Source organism: Vipera berus, assembly GCF_964194415.1.
Source record: "Vipera berus genome assembly, chromosome: 5".
NCBI classification, from domain to species: domain Eukaryota; kingdom Metazoa; phylum Chordata; class Lepidosauria; order Squamata; family Viperidae; genus Vipera; species Vipera berus.
This window is the reverse complement of record NC_138207.1, coordinates 75,832,287-75,848,768: the sequence shown is the minus strand read 5'-3', so window position 1 is coordinate 75,848,768 and position 16,482 is coordinate 75,832,287.

Below are 16,482 nucleotides of genomic sequence, written 5' to 3'. Positions count from 1 at the left end.
TTCCTGATGCCGGGGGGGTCAGGGATTTTTGTGCCCAGGAGGCAAAAAATTTTTTTGACCCAAATGTAAAAACGGACACCAGAACGAGATTCGGGGTTGAATTTTATGGTGAAAACTGGTGCTTTTTCTAGTTTTTAAAAATCAAGCTATTTTGGTGTCCTGGGAAGGAAATTCCTGCTGCCGGGGTCAGGGATTTTTGTGCCCAGGAGGCAATTATTTTTTTTGACACAAATGTATAAACGGACACCAGAACGAGATTCGGGGTTGAATTTCATGGTGAAAAATGGTGCTTTTTCTAGTTTTTAAAAATCAAGCTATTTTGGTGTCCTGGGAAGGAAATTCCTGATGCCGGGGTCAGGGATTTTTGTGCCCAGGAGGCAAAAAATTTTTTTGACCGAAATGTAAAAACAGACACCAGAACGAGATTCGGGGTTGAATTTCATGGTGAAAAATGGTGCTTTTTCTAGTTTTTAAAAATCAAGCTATTTTGGTGTCCTGGGAAGGAAATTCCTGATGCCGGGGTCAGGGATTTTTGTGCCCAGGAGGCAAAAAAAAATTATTCACCCAAATGTAAAAACGGACACCAGAACGAGATTCGGGGTTAAATTTCATGGTGAAAAATGGTGCTTTTTCTAGTTTTTAAAAATCAAGGTATTTTGATGTCCTGGGAAGGAAATTCCTGCTGCTGGGGTCAGCGATTTTTGTGCCCAGGAGGCAAATTTTTTTTTGACCCAAATGTAAAAACGGACACCAGAACGAGATTCGGGGTTGAATTTCATGGTGAAAAATGGTGCTTATTCTAGTTTTTAAAAATCAAGCTATTTTGGTGTCCTGGGAGGGAAATTCCAGATGCCGGGGTCAGGGATTTTTGTGCCCAGGAGGCAAATTTTTTTTTGACCCAAATGTAAAAACGGACACCAGATTGAGATTCGGGGTTGAATTTCATGGTGAAAAATGGTGCTTTTTCTAGTTTTTAAAAATCAAGCTATTTTGGTGTCCTGGGAAGGAAATTCCTGTTGCCGGGGTCAGGGATTTTTGTGCCCAGGAGGCAAATTTTTTTTTTGACCCAAATTTTAAAACGGACACCAGAATGAGATTCGGGGTTGAATTTCATGGTGAAAAATGGTGCTTTTTCTAGTTTTTAAAAATCAAGCTATTTTGGTGTCCTGGGAAGGAAATTCCTGATGCCGGGGGGGTGAGGGATTTTTGTGCCCAGGAGGCAAAAAATTTTTTTGACCCAAATGTAAAAACGGACACCAGAATGAGATTCGGGGTTGAATTTCATGGTGAAAACTGGTGCTTTTTCTAGTTTTTAAAAATCAAGCTATTTTGGTGTCCTGGGAAGGAAATTCCTGCTGCCGGGGTCAGGGATTTTTGTGCCCAGGAGGCATTTTTTTTTGACACAAATGTATAAACGGACACCAGAACGAGATTCGGGGTTGAATTTCATGGTGAAAAATGGTGCTTTTTCTAGTTTTTAAAAATCAAGCAATTTTGGTGTCCTGGAAAGGAAATTCCTGATGCCGGGGTCAGGGATTTTTGTGCCCAAAAGGCAAAAAATTTTTTTGACCCAAATGTAAAAATGGACACCAGAATGAGATTCGGGGTTGAATTTCATGGTGAAAAATGGTGCTTTTTCTAGTTTTTAAAAATCAAGCTATTTTGGTGTCCTGGGAAGGAAATTCCTGCTGCCGGGGTCAGGGATTTTTGTGCCCAGGAGGCAATTATTTTTTTTTTTTACCCAAATGTAAAAACGGACACCAGATTGAGATTCGGAGTTGAATTTCATGGTGAAAAATGGTGCTTTTTCTAGTTTTTAAAAATCAAGCTATTTTGGTGTCCTGGAAAAAAAATTCCTGATGCCGGGGTCAGGGATTTTTGTGCCCAGGAGGCAAAAAAAATTTATTCACCCAAATGTAAAAACGGACACCAGAACGAGATTCGGGGTTAAATTTCATGGTGAAAAATGGTGCTTTTTCTAGTTTTTAAAAATCAAGGTATTTTGGTGTCCTGGGAAGGAAATTCCTGCTGCCGGGGTCAGGGATTTTTGTGCCAAGGAGGCAAATTTTTTTTTGACCCAAATGTAAAAACGGACACCAGAACGAGATTCGGGGTTGAATTTCATGGTGAAAAATGGTGCTTATTCTAGTTTTTAAAAATCAAGCTATTTTGGTGTCCTAGGAGGGAAATTCCTGATGCCGGGGTCAGGGATTTTTGTGCCCAGGAGGCAAATTTTTTTTGACCCAAATGTAAAAACGGACACCAGATTGAGATTCGGGGTTGAATTTCATGGTGAAAAATGGTGCTTTTTCTAGTTTTTAAAAATCAAGCTATTTTGGTGTCCTGGGAAGGAAATACCTGTTGCCGGGGTCAGGGATTTTTGTGCCCAGGAGGGAAATTTTTTTTTTACCCAAATGTAAAAACGGACACCAGAACGAGATTCGGGGTTGAATTTCATTGTGAAAACTGGTGCTTTTTCTAGTTTTTAAAAATCAAGCTATTTTGGTGTCCTGGAAAGGAAATTCCTGCTGCCGGGGTCAGGGATTTTTGTGCCCAGGAGGCAATTATTTTTTTTTGACCCAAATGTAAAAACGGACACCAGATTGAGATTCGGAGTTGAATTTCATGGTGAAAAATGGTGGTTTTTCTAGTTTTTAAAAATCAAGCTATTTTGGTGTCCTGGGAAGGAAATTCCTGATGCCGGGGTCAGGGATTTTTGTGCCCAGGAGGCAAATTTTTTGTTGACCCAAATGTAAAAACGGACACCAGAACGAGATTCGGGGTTGAATGTCATGGTGAAAACTGGTGCTTTTTCTAGTTTTTAAAAATCAAGCTATTTTGGTGTCCTGGGTAGGAAATTCCTGATGCCGGGGTCAGGGATTTTTGTGCCAAGGAGGGAAAAATTTTTTTGACCCAAATGTAAAAACGGACACCAGAATGAGATTCGGGGTTGAATTTCATGTTGAAAAATGTTGCTTTTTCTAGTTTTTAAAAATCAAGCTATTTTGGTGTCCTGGGAAGGAAATTCCTGATGCCGGCGTCAGGGATTTTTCTGCCCAGGGGGGAATTTTTTTTTGACCCAAATGTAAAAACGGACACCAGAACGAGATTTGGGGTTGAATTTCATGGTGAAAAATGGTGCTTTTTCTAGTTTTTAAAAATCAAGCTATTTTGGTGTCCTGGGAAGGAAATTCCTGCTGCCGGGGTAAGAGATTTTTGTGCCCAGGAGGCAATTATTTTTTTTTGACCCAAATGTATAAACGGACACCAGAACGAGATTCGGGGTTGAATTTCATGGTGAAAACTGGTGCTTTTTCTAGTTTTTAAAAATCAAGCTATTTTGGTGTCCTGGGAAGGAAATTCCTGCTGCCGGGGTCAGGGATTTTTGTGCCCAGGAGGCATTTTTTTTGACCCAAATGTAAAAACGGACACCAGATTGAGATTTGGAGTTGAATTTCATGGTGAAAAGTGGTGCTTTTTCTAGTTTTTAAAAATCAAGCTATTTTGGTGTCCTGGGAAGGAAATTCCTGATGCCGGGGTCAGGGATTTTTGTGCCCAGGAGGCAAAATTTTTTTTTGACCGAAATGTAAAAACAGACACCAGAACGAGATTCGGGGTTCAATGTCATGGTGAAAACTGGTGCTTTTTCTAGTTTTTAAAAATCAAGCTATTTTGGTGTCCTGGGAAGGAAATTCCTGCTGCCGGGGTCAGGGATTTTTGTGCCCAGGAGGCAATTATTTTTTTTGACACAAATGTATAAACGGACACCAGAACGAGATTCGGGGTTGAATTTCATGGTGGAAAATGGTGCTTTTTCTAGTTTTTAAAAATCAAGCTATTTTGGTGTCCTGGAAAGGAAATTTCTGATGCCGGGGTCAGGGATTTTTGTGCCCAGGAGGCAAAAAAATTTTTTGACCAAAATGTAAAAACAGACACCAGAACGAGATTCGGGGTTGAATTTCATGGTGAAAAATGGTGCTTTTTCTAGTTTTTAAAAATCAAGCTATTTTGGTGTCCTGGGAAGGAAATTCCAGATCAGGGTCAGGTCAGGGATTTTTGTGCCCAGGAGGCAAAAAAAAATTATTCACCCAAATGTAAAAACGGACACCAGATTGAGATTCGGGGTTGAATTTCATGGAGAAAAATGGTGCTTTTTCTCGTTTTTAAAAATCAAGCTATTTTGGTGTCCTGGGAAGGAAATTCCTGTTGCCGGGGTCAGGGATTTTTGTGCCCAGGAGGCAAATTTTTTTTTTGACCCAAATTTTAAAACGGACACCAGAATGAGATTCGGGGTTGAATTTCATGGTGAAAAATGGTGCTTTTTCTAGTTTTTAAAAATCAAGCTATTTTGGTGTCCTGGGAAGGAAATTCCTGATGCCGGGCGGGATCAGGGATTTTTGTGCCCAGGAGGCAAATTTTTTTTGACCCAAATGTAAAAATGGACACCAGAATGAGATTCGGGGTTGAATTTCATGGTGAAAAATGGTGCTTTTTCTAGTTTTTAAAAATCAAGCTATTTTGGTGTCCTGGGAAGGAAATTCCTGCTGCCGGGGTCAGGGATTTTTGTGCCCAGGAGGCATTTTTTTTGACCCAAATGTAAAAACGGACACCAGATTGAGATTCGGAGTTGAATTTCATGGTGAAAAATGGTGCTTTTTCTAGTTTTAAAAAATCAAGCTATTTTGGTGTCCTGGGAGGGAAATTCCTGATGCCGGGGTCAGGGATTTTTGTGCCCAGGAGGCAAATTTTTTTTTGACCCAAATGTAAAAACGGACACCAGAACGAGATTCGGGGTTGAATTTCATGGTGAAAAATGGTGCTTTTTCTAGTTTTTAAAAATCAAGCTATTTTGGTGTCCTGGGAAGGAAATTCCTGATGCCGGGCGGGATCAGGGATTTTTGTGCCCAGGAGGCAAATTTTTTTTGACCCAAATGTAAAAACGGACACCAGATTGAGATTCGGAGTTGAATTTCATGGTGAAAAATGGTGCTTTTTCTAGTTTTTAAAAATCAAGCTATTTTGGTGTCCTGGGAGGGAAATTCCTGATGCCGGGGTCAGGGATTTTTGTGCCCAGGAGGCAAATTTTTTTTTGACCCAAATGTAAAAACGGACACCAGATTGAGATTCGGGGTTGAATTTCATGGTGAAAAATGGTGCTTTTTCTAGTTTTTAAAAATCAAGCTATTTTGGTGTCCTGGGAAGGAAATTCCTGTTGCCGGGGTCAGGGATTTTTGTGCCCTGGAGGCAAATTTTTTTTTTTGACCCAAATTTTAAAACGGACACCAGAATGAGATTCGGGGTTGAATTTCATGGTGAAAAATGGTGCTTTTTCTAGTTTTTAAAAATCAAGCTATTTTGGTGTCCTGGGAAGGAAATTCCTGATGCCGGGGGGGTCAGGGATTTTTGTGCCCAGGAGGCAAAATAATTTTTTGACCCAAATTTTAAAACGGACACCAGAATGAGATTCGGGGTTGAATTTCATGGTGAAAACTGGTGCTTTTTCTAGTTTTTAAAAATCAAGCTATTTTGGTGTCCTGGGAAGGAAATTCCTGTTGCCGGGGTCAGGGATTTTTGTGCCCTGGAGGCAAATTTTTTTTTTGACCCAAATTTTAAAACGGACACCAGAATGAGATTCGGGGTTGAATTTCATGGTGAAAACTGGTGCTTTTTCTAGTTTTTAAAAATCAAGCTATTTTGGTGTCCTGGGAAGGAAATTCCTGTTGCCGGGGTCAGGGATTTTTGTGCCCAGGAGGCAAATTTTTTTTTTGACCCAAATTTTAAAACGGACACCAGAATGAGATTCGGGGTTGAATTTCATGGTGAAAAATGGTGCTTTTTCTAGTTTTTAAAAATCAAGCTATTTTGGTGTCCTGGGAAGGAAATTCCTGATGCCGGGGGGGTGAGGGATTTTTGTGCCCAGGAGGCAAAAAATTTTTTTGACCCAAATGTAAAAACGGACACCAGAATGAGATTCGGGGTTGAATTTCATGGTGAAAACTGGTGCTTTTTCTAGTTTTTAAAAATCAAGCTATTTTGGTGTCCTGGGAAGGAAATTCCTGCTGCCGGGGTCAGGGATTTTTGTGCCCAGGAGGCATTTTTTTTTGACACAAATGTATAAACGGACACCAGAACGAGATTCGGGGTTGAATTTCATGGTGAAAAATGGTGCTTTTTCTAGTTTTTAAAAATCAAGCAATTTTGGTGTCCTGGAAAGGAAATTCCTGATGCCGGGGTCAGGGATTTTTGTGCCGAAAAGGCAAAAAATTTTTTTGACCCAAATGTAAAAATGGACACCAGAATGAGATTCGGGGTTGAATTTCATGGTGAAAAATGGTGCTTTTTCTAGTTTTTAAAAATCAAGCTATTTTGGTGTCCTGGGAAGGAAATTCCTGCTGCCGGGGTCAGGGATTTTTGTGCCCAGGAGGCAATTATTTTTTTTTTTTACCCAAATGTAAAAACGGACACCAGATTGAGATTCGGAGTTGAATTTCATGGTGAAAAATGGTGCTTTTTCTAGTTTTTAAAAATCAAGCTATTTTGGTGTCCTGGAAAAAAAATTCCTGATGCCGGGGTCAGGGATTTTTGTGCCCAGGAGGCAAAAAAAATTTATTCACCCAAATGTAAAAACGGACACCAGAACGAGATTCGGGGTTAAATTTCATGGTGAAAAATGGTGCTTTTTCTAGTTTTTAAAAATCAAGGTATTTTGGTGTCCTGGGAAGGAAATTCCTGCTGCCGGGGTCAGGGATTTTTGTGCCAAGGAGGCAATTTTTTTTTTGACCCAAATGTAAAAACGGACACCAGAACGAGATTCGGGGTTGAATTTCATGGTGAAAAATGGTGCTTATTCTAGTTTTTAAAAATCAAGCTATTTTGGTGTCCTGGGAGGGAAATTCCTGATGCCGGGGTCAGGGATTTTTGTGCCCAGGAGGCAAATTTTTTTTGACCCAAATGTAAAAACGGACACCAGATTGAGATTCGGGGTTGAATTTCATGGTGAAAAATGGTGCTTTTTCTAGTTTTTAAAAATCAAGCTATTTTGGTGTCCTGGGAAGGAAATACCTGTTGCCGGGGTCAGGGATTTTTGTGCCCAGGAGGGAAATTTTTTTTTTACCCAAATGTAAAAACGGACACCAGAACGAGATTCGGGGTTGAATTTCATTGTGAAAACTGGTGCTTTTTCTAGTTTTTAAAAATCAAGCTATTTTGGTGTCCTGGAAAGGAAATTCCTGCTGCCGGGGTCAGGGATTTTTGTGCCCAGGAGGCAATTATTTTTTTTTGACCCAAATGTAAAAACGGACACCAGATTGAGATTCGGAGTTGAATTTCATGGTGAAAAATGGTGGTTTTTCTAGTTTTTAAAAATCAAGCTATTTTGGTGTCCTGGGAAGGAAATTCCTGATGCCGGGGTCAGGGATTTTTGTGCCCAGGAGGCAAATTTTTTGTTGACCCAAATGTAAAAACGGACACCAGAACGAGATTCGGGGTTGAATGTCATGGTGAAAAATGGTGCTTTTTCTAGTTTTTAAAAATCAAGCTATTTTGGTGTCCTGGGAAGGAAATTCCTGATGCCGGGGTCAGGGATTTTTGTGCCCAGGAGGCAAAAAAAAATTATTCACCCAAATGTAAAAACGGACACCAGAACGAGATTCGGGGTTAAATTTCATGGTGAAAAATGGTGCTTTTTCTAGTTTTTAAAAATCAAGGTATTTTGATGTCCTGGGAAGGAAATTCCTGCTGCTGGGGTCAGCGATTTTTGTGCCCAGGAGGCAAATTTTTTTTTGACCCAAATGTAAAAACGGACACCAGAACGAGATTCGGGGTTGAATTTCATGGTGAAAAATGGTGCTTATTCTAGTTTTTAAAAATCAAGCTATTTTGGTGTCCTGGGAGGGAAATTCCAGATGCCGGGGTCAGGGATTTTTGTGCCCAGGAGGCAAATTTTTTTTTGACCCAAATGTAAAAACGGACACCAGATTGAGATTCGGGGTTGAATTTCATGGTGAAAAATGGTGCTTTTTCTAGTTTTTAAAAATCAAGCTATTTTGGTGTCCTGGGAAGGAAATTCCTGTTGCCGGGGTCAGGGATTTTTGTGCCCAGGAGGCAAATTTTTTTTTTGACCCAAATTTTAAAACGGACACCAGAATGAGATTCGGGGTTGAATTTCATGGTGAAAAATGGTGCTTTTTCTAGTTTTTAAAAATCAAGCTATTTTGGTGTCCTGGGAAGGAAATTCCTGATGCCGGGGGGGTGAGGGATTTTTGTGCCCAGGAGGCAAAAAATTTTTTTGACCCAAATGTAAAAACGGACACCAGAATGAGATTCGGGGTTGAATTTCATGGTGAAAACTGGTGCTTTTTCTAGTTTTTAAAAATCAAGCTATTTTGGTGTCCTGGGAAGGAAATTCCTGCTGCCGGGGTCAGGGATTTTTGTGCCCAGGAGGCATTTTTTTTTGACACAAATGTATAAACGGACACCAGAACGAGATTCGGGGTTGAATTTCATGGTGAAAAATGGTGCTTTTTCTAGTTTTTAAAAATCAAGCAATTTTGGTGTCCTGGAAAGGAAATTCCTGATGCCGGGGTCAGGGATTTTTGTGCCCAAAAGGCAAAAAATTTTTTTGACCCAAATGTAAAAATGGACACCAGAATGAGATTCGGGGTTGAATTTCATGGTGAAAAATGGTGCTTTTTCTAGTTTTTAAAAATCAAGCTATTTTGGTGTCCTGGGAAGGAAATTCCTGCTGCCGGGGTCAGGGATTTTTGTGCCCAGGAGGCAATTATTTTTTTTTTTTACCCAAATGTAAAAACGGACACCAGATTGAGATTCGGAGTTGAATTTCATGGTGAAAAATGGTGCTTTTTCTAGTTTTTAAAAATCAAGCTATTTTGGTGTCCTGGAAAAAAAATTCCTGATGCCGGGGTCAGGGATTTTTGTGCCCAGGAGGCAAAAAAAATTTATTCACCCAAATGTAAAAACGGACACCAGAACGAGATTCGGGGTTAAATTTCATGGTGAAAAATGGTGCTTTTTCTAGTTTTTAAAAATCAAGGTATTTTGGTGTCCTGGGAAGGAAATTCCTGCTGCCGGGGTCAGGGATTTTTGTGCCAAGGAGGCAAATTTTTTTTTGACCCAAATGTAAAAACGGACACCAGAACGAGATTCGGGGTTGAATTTCATGGTGAAAAATGGTGCTTATTCTAGTTTTTAAAAATCAAGCTATTTTGGTGTCCTAGGAGGGAAATTCCTGATGCCGGGGTCAGGGATATTTGTGCCCAGGAGGCAAATTTTTTTTGACCCAAATGTAAAAACGGACACCAGATTGAGATTCGGGGTTGAATTTCATGGTGAAAAATGGTGCTTTTTCTAGTTTTTAAAAATCAAGCTATTTTGGTGTCCTGGGAAGGAAATACCTGTTGCCGGGGTCAGGGATTTTTGTGCCCAGGAGGGAAATTTTTTTTTTACCCAAATGTAAAAACGGACACCAGAACGAGATTCGGGGTTGAATTTCATTGTGAAAACTGGTGCTTTTTCTAGTTTTTAAAAATCAAGCTATTTTGGTGTCCTGGAAAGGAAATTCCTGCTGCCGGGGTCAGGGATTTTTGTGCCCAGGAGGCAATTATTTTTTTTTGACCCAAATGTAAAAACGGACACCAGATTGAGATTCGGAGTTGAATTTCATGGTGAAAAATGGTGGTTTTTCTAGTTTTTAAAAATCAAGCTATTTTGGTGTCCTGGGAAGGAAATTCCTGATGCCGGGGTCAGGGATTTTTGTGCCCAGGAGGCAAATTTTTTGTTGACCCAAATGTAAAAACGGACACCAGAACGAGATTCGGGGTTGAATGTCATGGTGAAAACTGGTGCTTTTTCTAGTTTTTAAAAATCAAGCTATTTTGGTGTCCTGGGTAGGAAATTCCTGATGCCGGGGTCAGGGATTTTTGTGCCAAGGAGGGAAAATTTTTTTTTGACCCAAATTTTAAAACGGACACCAGAATGAGATTCGGGGTTGAATTTCATGGTGAAAACTGGTGCTTTTTCTAGTTTTTAAAAATCAAGCTATTTTGGTGTCCTGGGAAGGAAATTCCTGTTGCCGGGGTCAGGGATTTTTGTGCCCAGGAGGCAAATTTTTTTTTTGACCCAAATTTTAAAACGGACACCAGAATGAGATTCGGGGTTGAATTTCATGGTGAAAAATGGTGCTTTTTCTAGTTTTTAAAAATCAAGCTATTTTGGTGTCCTGGGAAGGAAATTCCTGATGCCGGGGGGGTGAGGGATTTTTGTGCCCAGGAGGCAAAAAATTTTTTTGACCCAAATGTAAAAACGGACACCAGAATGAGATTCGGGGTTGAATTTCATGGTGAAAACTGGTGCTTTTTCTAGTTTTTAAAAATCAAGCTATTTTGGTGTCCTGGGAAGGAAATTCCTGCTGCCGGGGTCAGGGATTTTTGTGCCCAGGAGGCATTTTTTTTTGACACAAATGTATAAACGGACACCAGAACGAGATTCGGGGTTGAATTTCATGGTGAAAAATGGTGCTTTTTCTAGTTTTTAAAAATCAAGCAATTTTGGTGTCCTGGAAAGGAAATTCCTGATGCCGGGGTCAGGGATTTTTGTGCCGAAAAGGCAAAAAATTTTTTTGACCCAAATGTAAAAATGGACACCAGAATGAGATTCGGGGTTGAATTTCATGGTGAAAAATGGTGCTTTTTCTAGTTTTTAAAAATCAAGCTATTTTGGTGTCCTGGGAAGGAAATTCCTGCTGCCGGGGTCAGGGATTTTTGTGCCCAGGAGGCAATTATTTTTTTTTTTTACCCAAATGTAAAAACGGACACCAGATTGAGATTCGGAGTTGAATTTCATGGTGAAAAATGGTGCTTTTTCTAGTTTTTAAAAATCAAGCTATTTTGGTGTCCTGGAAAAAAAATTCCTGATGCCGGGGTCAGGGATTTTTGTGCCCAGGAGGCAAAAAAAATTTATTCACCCAAATGTAAAAACGGACACCAGAACGAGATTCGGGGTTAAATTTCATGGTGAAAAATGGTGCTTTTTCTAGTTTTTAAAAATCAAGGTATTTTGGTGTCCTGGGAAGGAAATTCCTGCTGCCGGGGTCAGGGATTTTTGTGCCAAGGAGGCAATTTTTTTTTTGACCCAAATGTAAAAACGGACACCAGAACGAGATTCGGGGTTGAATTTCATGGTGAAAAATGGTGCTTATTCTAGTTTTTAAAAATCAAGCTATTTTGGTGTCCTGGGAGGGAAATTCCTGATGCCGGGGTCAGGGATTTTTGTGCCCAGGAGGCAAATTTTTTTTGACCCAAATGTAAAAACGGACACCAGATTGAGATTCGGGGTTGAATTTCATGGTGAAAAATGGTGCTTTTTCTAGTTTTTAAAAATCAAGCTATTTTGGTGTCCTGGGAAGGAAATACCTGTTGCCGGGGTCAGGGATTTTTGTGCCCAGGAGGGAAATTTTTTTTTTACCCAAATGTAAAAACGGACACCAGAACGAGATTCGGGGTTGAATTTCATTGTGAAAACTGGTGCTTTTTCTAGTTTTTAAAAATCAAGCTATTTTGGTGTCCTGGAAAGGAAATTCCTGCTGCCGGGGTCAGGGATTTTTGTGCCCAGGAGGCAATTATTTTTTTTTGACCCAAATGTAAAAACGGACACCAGATTGAGATTCGGAGTTGAATTTCATGGTGAAAAATGGTGGTTTTTCTAGTTTTTAAAAATCAAGCTATTTTGGTGTCCTGGGAAGGAAATTCCTGATGCCGGGGTCAGGGATTTTTGTGCCCAGGAGGCAAATTTTTTGTTGACCCAAATGTAAAAACGGACACCAGAACGAGATTCGGGGTTGAATGTCATGGTGAAAAATGGTGCTTTTTCTAGTTTTTAAAAATCAAGCTATTTTGGTGTCCTGGGAAGGAAATTCCTGATGCCGGGGTCAGGGATTTTTGTGCCCAGGAGGCAAAAAAAAATTATTCACCCAAATGTAAAAACGGACACCAGAACGAGATTCGGGGTTAAATTTCATGGTGAAAAATGGTGCTTTTTCTAGTTTTTAAAAATCAAGGTATTTTGATGTCCTGGGAAGGAAATTCCTGCTGCTGGGGTCAGCGATTTTTGTGCCCAGGAGGCAAATTTTTTTTTGACCCAAATGTAAAAACGGACACCAGAACGAGATTCGGGGTTGAATTTCATGGTGAAAAATGGTGCTTATTCTAGTTTTTAAAAATCAAGCTATTTTGGTGTCCTGGGAGGGAAATTCCAGATGCCGGGGTCAGGGATTTTTGTGCCCAGGAGGCAAATTTTTTTTTGACCCAAATGTAAAAACGGACACCAGATTGAGATTCGGGGTTGAATTTCATGGTGAAAAATGGTGCTTTTTCTAGTTTTTAAAAATCAAGCTATTTTGGTGTCCTGGGAAGGAAATTCCTGTTGCCGGGGTCAGGGATTTTTGTGCCCAGGAGGCAAATTTTTTTTTTGACCCAAATTTTAAAACGGACACCAGAATGAGATTCGGGGTTGAATTTCATGGTGAAAAATGGTGCTTTTTCTAGTTTTTAAAAATCAAGCTATTTTGGTGTCCTGGGAAGGAAATTCCTGATGCCGGGGGGGTGAGGGATTTTTGTGCCCAGGAGGCAAAAAATTTTTTTGACCCAAATGTAAAAACGGACACCAGAATGAGATTCGGGGTTGAATTTCATGGTGAAAACTGGTGCTTTTTCTAGTTTTTAAAAATCAAGCTATTTTGGTGTCCTGGGAAGGAAATTCCTGCTGCCGGGGTCAGGGATTTTTGTGCCCAGGAGGCATTTTTTTTTGACACAAATGTATAAACGGACACCAGAACGAGATTCGGGGTTGAATTTCATGGTGAAAAATGGTGCTTTTTCTAGTTTTTAAAAATCAAGCAATTTTGGTGTCCTGGAAAGGAAATTCCTGATGCCGGGGTCAGGGATTTTTGTGCCCAAAAGGCAAAAAATTTTTTTGACCCAAATGTAAAAATGGACACCAGAATGAGATTCGGGGTTGAATTTCATGGTGAAAAATGGTGCTTTTTCTAGTTTTTAAAAATCAAGCTATTTTGGTGTCCTGGGAAGGAAATTCCTGCTGCCGGGGTCAGGGATTTTTGTGCCCAGGAGGCAATTATTTTTTTTTTTTACCCAAATGTAAAAACGGACACCAGATTGAGATTCGGAGTTGAATTTCATGGTGAAAAATGGTGCTTTTTCTAGTTTTTAAAAATCAAGCTATTTTGGTGTCCTGGAAAAAAAATTCCTGATGCCGGGGTCAGGGATTTTTGTGCCCAGGAGGCAAAAAAAATTTATTCACCCAAATGTAAAAACGGACACCAGAACGAGATTCGGGGTTAAATTTCATGGTGAAAAATGGTGCTTTTTCTAGTTTTTAAAAATCAAGGTATTTTGGTGTCCTGGGAAGGAAATTCCTGCTGCCGGGGTCAGGGATTTTTGTGCCAAGGAGGCAAATTTTTTTTTGACCCAAATGTAAAAACGGACACCAGAACGAGATTCGGGGTTGAATTTCATGGTGAAAAATGGTGCTTATTCTAGTTTTTAAAAATCAAGCTATTTTGGTGTCCTAGGAGGGAAATTCCTGATGCCGGGGTCAGGGATATTTGTGCCCAGGAGGCAAATTTTTTTTGACCCAAATGTAAAAACGGACACCAGATTGAGATTCGGGGTTGAATTTCATGGTGAAAAATGGTGCTTTTTCTAGTTTTTAAAAATCAAGCTATTTTGGTGTCCTGGGAAGGAAATACCTGTTGCCGGGGTCAGGGATTTTTGTGCCCAGGAGGGAAATTTTTTTTTTACCCAAATGTAAAAACGGACACCAGAACGAGATTCGGGGTTGAATTTCATTGTGAAAACTGGTGCTTTTTCTAGTTTTTAAAAATCAAGCTATTTTGGTGTCCTGGAAAGGAAATTCCTGCTGCCGGGGTCAGGGATTTTTGTGCCCAGGAGGCAATTATTTTTTTTTGACCCAAATGTAAAAACGGACACCAGATTGAGATTCGGAGTTGAATTTCATGGTGAAAAATGGTGGTTTTTCTAGTTTTTAAAAATCAAGCTATTTTGGTGTCCTGGGAAGGAAATTCCTGATGCCGGGGTCAGGGATTTTTGTGCCCAGGAGGCAAATTTTTTGTTGACCCAAATGTAAAAACGGACACCAGAACGAGATTCGGGGTTGAATGTCATGGTGAAAACTGGTGCTTTTTCTAGTTTTTAAAAATCAAGCTATTTTGGTGTCCTGGGTAGGAAATTCCTGATGCCGGGGTCAGGGATTTTTGTGCCAAGGAGGGAAAATTTTTTTTGACCCAAATGTAAAAACGGACACCAGAATGAGATTCGGGGTTGAATTTCATGTTGAAAAATGTTGCTTTTTCTAGTTTTTAAAAATCAAGCTATTTTGGTGTCCTGGGAAGGAAATTCCTGATGCCGGCGTCAGGGATTTTTCTGCCCAGGGGGGAATTTTTTTTTGACCCAAATGTAAAAACGGACACCAGAACGAGATTTGGGGTTGAATTTCATGGTGAAAAATGGTGCTTTTTCTAGTTTTTAAAAATCAAGCTATTTTGGTGTCCTGGGAAGGAAATTCCTGCTGCCGGGGTAAGAGATTTTTGTGCCCAGGAGGCAATTATTTTTTTTTGACCCAAATGTATAAACGGACACCAGAACGAGATTCGGGGTTGAATTTCATGGTGAAAACTGGTGCTTTTTCTAGTTTTTAAAAATCAAGCTATTTTGGTGTCCTGGGAAGGAAATTCCTGCTGCCGGGGTCAGGGATTTTTGTGCCCAGGAGGCATTTTTTTTGACCCAAATGTAAAAACGGACACCAGATTGAGATTTGGAGTTGAATTTCATGGTGAAAAGTGGTGCTTTTTCTAGTTTTTAAAAATCAAGCTATTTTGGTGTCCTGGGAAGGAAATTCCTGATGCCGGGGTCAGGGATTTTTGTGCCCAGGAGGCAAAATTTTTTTTTGACCGAAATGTAAAAACAGACACCAGAACGAGATTCGGGGTTCAATGTCATGGTGAAAACTGGTGCTTTTTCTAGTTTTTAAAAATCAAGCTATTTTGGTGTCCTGGGAAGGAAATTCCTGCTGCCGGGGTCAGGGATTTTTGTGCCCAGGAGGCAATTATTTTTTTTGACACAAATGTATAAACGGACACCAGAACGAGATTCGGGGTTGAATTTCATGGTGGAAAATGGTGCTTTTTCTAGTTTTTAAAAATCAAGCTATTTTGGTGTCCTGGAAAGGAAATTTCTGATGCCGGGGTCAGGGATTTTTGTGCCCAGGAGGCAAAAAAATTTTTTGACCAAAATGTAAAAACAGACACCAGAACGAGATTCGGGGTTGAATTTCATGGTGAAAAATGGTGCTTTTTCTAGTTTTTAAAAATCAAGCTATTTTGGTGTCCTGGGAAGGAAATTCCAGATCAGGGTCAGGTCAGGGATTTTTGTGCCCAGGAGGCAAAAAAAAATTATTCACCCAAATGTAAAAACGGACACCAGATTGAGATTCGGGGTTGAATTTCATGGAGAAAAATGGTGCTTTTTCTCGTTTTTAAAAATCAAGCTATTTTGGTGTCCTGGGAAGGAAATTCCTGTTGCCGGGGTCAGGGATTTTTGTGCCCAGGAGGCAAATTTTTTTTTTGACCCAAATTTTAAAACGGACACCAGAATGAGATTCGGGGTTGAATTTCATGGTGAAAAATGGTGCTTTTTCTAGTTTTTAAAAATCAAGCTATTTTGGTGTCCTGGGAAGGAAATTCCTGATGCCGGGCGGGATCAGGGATTTTTGTGCCCAGGAGGCAAATTTTTTTTGACCCAAATGTAAAAATGGACACCAGAATGAGATTCGGGGTTGAATTTCATGGTGAAAAATGGTGCTTTTTCTAGTTTTTAAAAATCAAGCTATTTTGGTGTCCTGGGAAGGAAATTCCTGCTGCCGGGGTCAGGGATTTTTGTGCCCAGGAGGCATTTTTTTTGACCCAAATGTAAAAACGGACACCAGATTGAGATTCGGAGTTGAATTTCATGGTGAAAAATGGTGCTTTTTCTAGTTTTAAAAAATCAAGCTATTTTGGTGTCCTGGGAGGGAAATTCCTGATGCCGGGGTCAGGGATTTTTGTGCCCAGGAGGCAAATTTTTTTTTGACCCAAATGTAAAAACGGACACCAGAACGAGATTCGGGGTTGAATTTCATGGTGAAAAATGGTGCTTTTTCTAGTTTTTAAAAATCAAGCTATTTTGGTGTCCTGGGAAGGAAATTCCTGATGCCGGGCGGGATCAGGGATTTTTGTGCCCAGGAGGCAAATTTTTTTTGACCCAAATGTAAAAACGGACACCAGATTGAGATTCGGAGTTGAATTTCATGGTGAAAAATGGTGCTTTTTCTAGTTTTTAAAAATCAAGCTATTTTGGTGTCCTGGGAGGGAAATTCCTGATGCCGGGGTCAGGG